The sequence below is a fragment of the Humulus lupulus genome, chromosome 5, assembly GCF_963169125.1.
Source record: "Humulus lupulus chromosome 5, drHumLupu1.1, whole genome shotgun sequence".
In the NCBI taxonomy this organism is placed as follows: domain Eukaryota; kingdom Viridiplantae; phylum Streptophyta; class Magnoliopsida; order Rosales; family Cannabaceae; genus Humulus; species Humulus lupulus.
The window spans coordinates 44,210,047-44,216,066 of NC_084797.1; positions in this window are offsets into that span (position 1 = coordinate 44,210,047).

Sequence of the window (6,020 nt, forward strand, 5' to 3'; positions counted from 1 at the left end):
TTTGTTTAACCTCTGCGTAGTCCCTCTCTTGTTTGTGCTTTTCTTAAGACTGTCATTAGAATTCTTCTGAACGTAATCCCTTCCTGGGGAGGAGGAATTTGAGTTTTGGTCTTTGTTCAAGTGAAATCTCTTTAATAAGAATTATACATATATATATATATGACTACACTACAATAAAAAAGATTTTTAGCTACCAAAAAAAAAAAGAACATTACTAAAATATCAAAACTAATTTTTACAAAATTAATCAGATTATATACAATTTCTAAAACATAATACAAACTAACCATATATACAAACTTACCACTACATCATAAGTTGTACATATATTTTCTATTTACAGAAAAAAAAAACTTAATGACAATATCTGGACACTTATGCTCCACAATTTGATAAACTATTGTTGTCCATAAGCCCAATTCATATAAGCTTAGAGCATTATATCAAACAACATCCAGACTAATATAAAATCTCTCAATCAAAGCTTAGATCATATTATATTAAAGGTACAAAGTTGGCGCATATAAAATGAACAATATGCAATAAAATTCACAAACAAATACAATTTTAATCATGGATAGATTTGTCCTAAACATAGAAAGAGTTAATGGTACAAAACAGAACAAGGAATACCATCAAGAAATGTACAAGACTTAGCAATTTTTTAGGACCAAAATAAATAAATAAATAGCCAATTGAACAGAGGGAAAAACTCTAGTGATGGTTAAAAATATAGAAGTGGTTGTTAGACAAAATAATGCGAAAGACTTGGCACTTGATCATGCTATACATCTGTTGCTCATTGGTATGTTTGCCAAGTGTTTGTGTATTGGTTCTGGTTCAGTTTTCTCACCACAATCACTTGAATAGACAATGAGGGGACTGCTTTTAGACACCATAATCATAAAATCTTGGAGCTCTGATTTTTCATTCATTTACACTTGTCCATATAAAAAAAAACATACATATATATACCCATCTACATTTGAGTTGCAAGGACAATGCTTGGATTTTACCCTGTTAAAGTACTGCCCTTGGGTTATGTTCATTTCTTCATTTATTGATTCTTTATGTTATTTTTCTTCTATTTCTTATTTTAAAGTGTTATTTGTTTCATTTGGAAAAACAGGGGAGGCAGTATTTCTGGGTTTTCAGCACTACATTTTGGCCCTTGGAATTGCAGTGATGATCCTTTCTTTCCTTGTTCCTTACATGGGTGGTACTGATGTGAGCTCATTTTTCATAAAAGACCAATATTTCTTTTTAAGCAAGAAAGTAATATAGTTTGTGAGCGGATCCTTTAATGTTTCCTCATACTAATTTTGCTCATCCTCTTTTCTTTACTAAAGTGATAAAGTCAAGTTTTTGGAGTTGTTTATGTATCAAAGTTGAAACTTTGTTAATGATTTTATGAACCATCTTTGAAAAATAAAATTTCATCAGGGTGATAAAGTCAAAGTAGTACAGACTCTACTGTTTGTTGAAGGAATTAACACACTTCTTCAAACTCTCTTTGGAACCGGACTGTCTACTGTTATTGGAGGGTCTTATGCATTCATGGTCCCCTATTATATCTATCATTCATTATTCATCATTGGCTAGTATTGAGGACCCTCATATCATAAAGTGCAACCCTTCTATTCTTGAATAAGGCATTTCCTTTTCTTTGATATCACTAAAGCATTCTTTTATGGTATGACTTCTTTGCTATCTATGTGTTGTAAGAAAGCTTACTTTTCTTGTACATTTTTCTAGAGATTTCTCAACACCATGAGAGCAATCCAAGGTGCTTTGATAGTAGCATCAAGCATACAGATTATCCTTGGATACAGTCAATTTGGGCCATCTGTTCCTGGTAAGATTTATCTATCTTGGAATTAGAGGTAGTTGATTCAGGTATAATGTTGAAACCTGAAACCAACAGTATAATAGCTTGTGATTCTTGCTATTCAAATGGTTTTTTAGAGGGAATAAAAATTGGATGGTTCCTATTACAAGGGAGAAAACAATGATTCCTTTGTTTTTAAGTGTCAAGTGCAGTACCAATCTTTCAAAATCCTGATATTTCTATGCAATTTATGGTATTGAACTTGGTTTGGTCACATTTTTAGTCTTACTGAACCATTTTCTCTAGTTCAGACATGATATGGACTAGTCCTTTATGAATGCTGAATGGACATTTGACCATATGGTCCCAATGCATTTTTCTGTTGAAATATGTTTTACTGTACATTGGCTTTAAGGTCTGTTAACTATTTTTGCACTTTGGAATTGACAAAAATGGGAATCTTCAATTTATTGTGTTTTGATTATTTAAAAATTTGCCAAGAGTTTCTTTTCTTGATAGGCTTGTTTGATTTTTCTATAAATTTTTTGGTTTACCTTGTTCTTTCTATTGATATTTTTTTTCTTTATGCTCTAGGCAGTGTGTTTTGCTTTAATGGGCATTGGCAGCTCATTTCATGCTCAAGAAACTGCTGTGAGTGGGCAATTGGAGAGTCGAGTGTGGTAAATACTGTTCTTTTCCTGTGTATTGTGTTATGTTTGGGGTCATTTGGGACATGTTACTTTCTTATTCTTTTGAGATCTGCACGTAAAAGCCTCAACTTATCTGTTTGCATACATTTGTTGAAAACATCAGGTTCTGGCCTTTGGGTACTGTGTGATTTCAGGCCATCAACTACAGAGGTTAACATAACAATAAAGCTTTTACTTGTGTTGCTTCTCTCGACAGTGGAGTTTTGTTGTCTCATTTCACGTTTTGGTGGCATGATAGACGTGGAATCTGTCGAGGACGTGGCTAATATTTCTAATGTGTCTGAGATTACTACCCATTCTTTGCAACTATACGTCATTGCTGACCACTGGACTGTCTCCCTGCAACTGTACAGTCATTGCAACTGTTGTTTTTTAATTTGGCAAATACTAGGAGCTTAGGCATATATGCACTGTCATGGGAGAATATTTTGTGCTGAAAGTAGTAACTTTTCAATATGTTGAATATTTAAGACTACTTGAATACTTAAAGAACATTTTGTTGTTGATGACAATGTTGAATGTTTTAAAATAATTTGTGGATTGTTAATACAATATTGAATGTTTTTACTTTTTGTTATTTGAAAATCAAGTTCATTTGATGATGCTAGTGTAGTATATATTAGAAAGCTAATTTTAATTATATAAAAAAAAAATTAAATATAATAGAATAACTTAGTGTTATATAAATGAATATATAATGAGAATTTAAACTTATCTAAATATTAAAATAATATGAAAATTGTGTTATAATATCTATTACAATAACACTTTTTATGTAAAGAATTTTGTTATGCAAACTTCATTATATAACACAAATAATGTGTTATACTAAAGTGTAGTATAACACAAAAAATGTGTTATACTAAAGTGTAGTATAACACAAAAAATGTGTTATACTAAAGTGTAGTATAACACAAAAAATGTGTTATACTAAAAAGTAGTATAACGCAAATTTATAATTATTGAAATGTGTTATATAATTGACTATAAATATTATAATTAAACACTTATCTATTTATTAAAATAACACAGAAAGTATGTTATCGTTGACAATATAATAACACATCTGTATAACAATGATAAAGTATTATGTAAAGTACCCTGAACTACAATAACATAGTCGGTCTTAACACATCAAAAAGTGTTATGGTATGTTTTGATAACACATTTTTGGTGTTATGAAAAGCATTTTTTCTTGTAGTGGTACCCCTAGGCCGAAACACCTAGGATACCCAACAAGAATTGATACGAAATCCTCATCTATATACACATGAAACCTAGCATGCTTCTAGCTGGTGGTAAGAACAATTATAGACCAAGGAGGGGTGGTAATAACCCACCTGGTGAGGGAGATGGAGTCCGATCGCACACTACCTCAACCCAAAGGGAGCACTCTAGGACCCCCTCTAGGAGCCACCGATCAGAAACTTCAAGATCTGGAAGTCACCGATCGGGTAGTAAGAGGACTCCACCTGGGCAGGAGAAAAATAAAGCTCCTAGAGAGAAGAGGACCTCACAGTTCAAAGATGGGCATGGTCGTGATGAGGCTGATAGTCATCCCACTGACCAGTCAAAGGAAAAGGAGGACCACAACCCACGAAGAGGAGAAAAATGCCCAGAGCACGCTAAGAAGCCTCCATTGCACCCCGACCAGCGGCGTAGCAGGAGAGAGGAAGTCCCGCGTAGTAAGCCCGCTGGGAAATCGAAGAGTACGGTGTTCGATCGGATAGGAGAGCATGCTTCTCAGAAGGATCTAAGGGATGTTATCACCAACAAGAGGAGGACCGTCCTGGTCGAAGGGAAAAATCTGGACCGTCCTACCAGTCAAGCAGAAATATTTGACGGTGGCGCGCCAGATGGTAATGCCCGACCAGGCGGTCAAGACCTTGGGACCTCATCAGTTGCACCAGCCATCCAAGCCCAGCTTGACATGCTAGCAGCTGCAGTGCAAAGTTTGTCGAAACGACCCTCCGAGATAGATGCGATCGACCACCGAAGTGGCAGCCCATTTTGTGCTCGAATTAGAGCAGCCCAGCCACCAGCAAAGTACAAAGCACCGGTACTGCCAATTTATACCGAAAAAGCAGATCCCATCAGACATGTTGGGAAGTTTGAGGACCAGATGGAACTGCTCGGAGTGAGTGATGACTATCGGTGTAGAGTCTTCCCCATCACCTTGACGGACACTGCCCAAGAGTGGTATTGGAAGTTTAAGCCAAACTCCATTACCTCTTGGGAGGCATTCAGGAAGGAGTTTTGTAGACAATTCAGCACTGCCCAAACTCCACCAGTTTATGCTAACGACTTGGCAGATATCAAACAAAGAAAAGATGAGTCTCTAAAGAGCTATATACAGAGGTTCATGAGAGAAGCCAATAGAGCAACTGATGTAGGAGACGAAGGGAAGATGGTTGCTATATCTGCTGGGAAAATTTATCGGAGTCCTCTATGGGACAGCATCCATCGCCATCCGATTTCAACACTTCAATAATTTCTCGACCGGGCGGAAAAATATATGAATTTGGATGATGAAATAGAGAAAGGGGAGAATGGCATAAACAACCCAGGCAGACCAACTGACTCTCCTAGTGATGGTGGAAAGAAGCGTGGAAATAATGGGTATGACCACCCTGAGGAAAAGAAAGCAAAGTTGAGTTCAGGTGAAAAACCAACCAAGTATGAGCCTCAATTCACCAACTACACCACTCTCTCAACCAGCCGAGCAGAGATATATCTTGCTAGCCAAGAAGAGGTTCCCTACAAGAAGCCTCCACCCATCAGGAGAGAGATGAGGAAGAGAGACATGAACAAGTTTTGTCGCTTCCATGAAGATTATGGTCACGATACGAATGAATGCAACCACCTCAAGGACGAGATAGAATTTCTTCTCCGGTTGGGCAAGTTGAAGAAGTACCGGGCAGAGACACCCCAAGGAGAATGAGGTAGCAGCAACTCTGGTCTCAAGCGACAAAGATCTCCACCCTTGCAGCCTGGACCTGTGGACTTCACCTTAGACACTATATGTGGAGGTCCACACTTGGCTGAGGAGAGCAGCGAAGCAAAGGAGAAGTATGCTGAGGAGGAGTGCTAGGAGCAGGAATCACTGGAGTGGCGTGCACGTAGAGCATCGAAGGAGATATTATTTTTAAATACCGCTTTCAGAGTGGTAGCTTGATTTCGAGTTTTTTAGACTTGTTATTTAAGTTTGGTGTATGAACTGGTTATTTGTTAACCAATCATTTTATTTTGAACAATTTTGGTTGTTTAAGACTCGTTATTAGACATGTTTTGTCCATTTCAATTTACGAGTAATAAAAGAGACTACGCGCAGCATGGTCGATTCTTGCTACAAATATGCATGTGTGTTGGTTATCCGAGCAGTGTTCAATTGGTCGGTAAAATCGGGCAGTGTTCAACTGGTCGATATGTTCAAGCAGTGTTCAACTGGTCGATATGTTCAAGCAGTGTTCAACTGCTTGAGT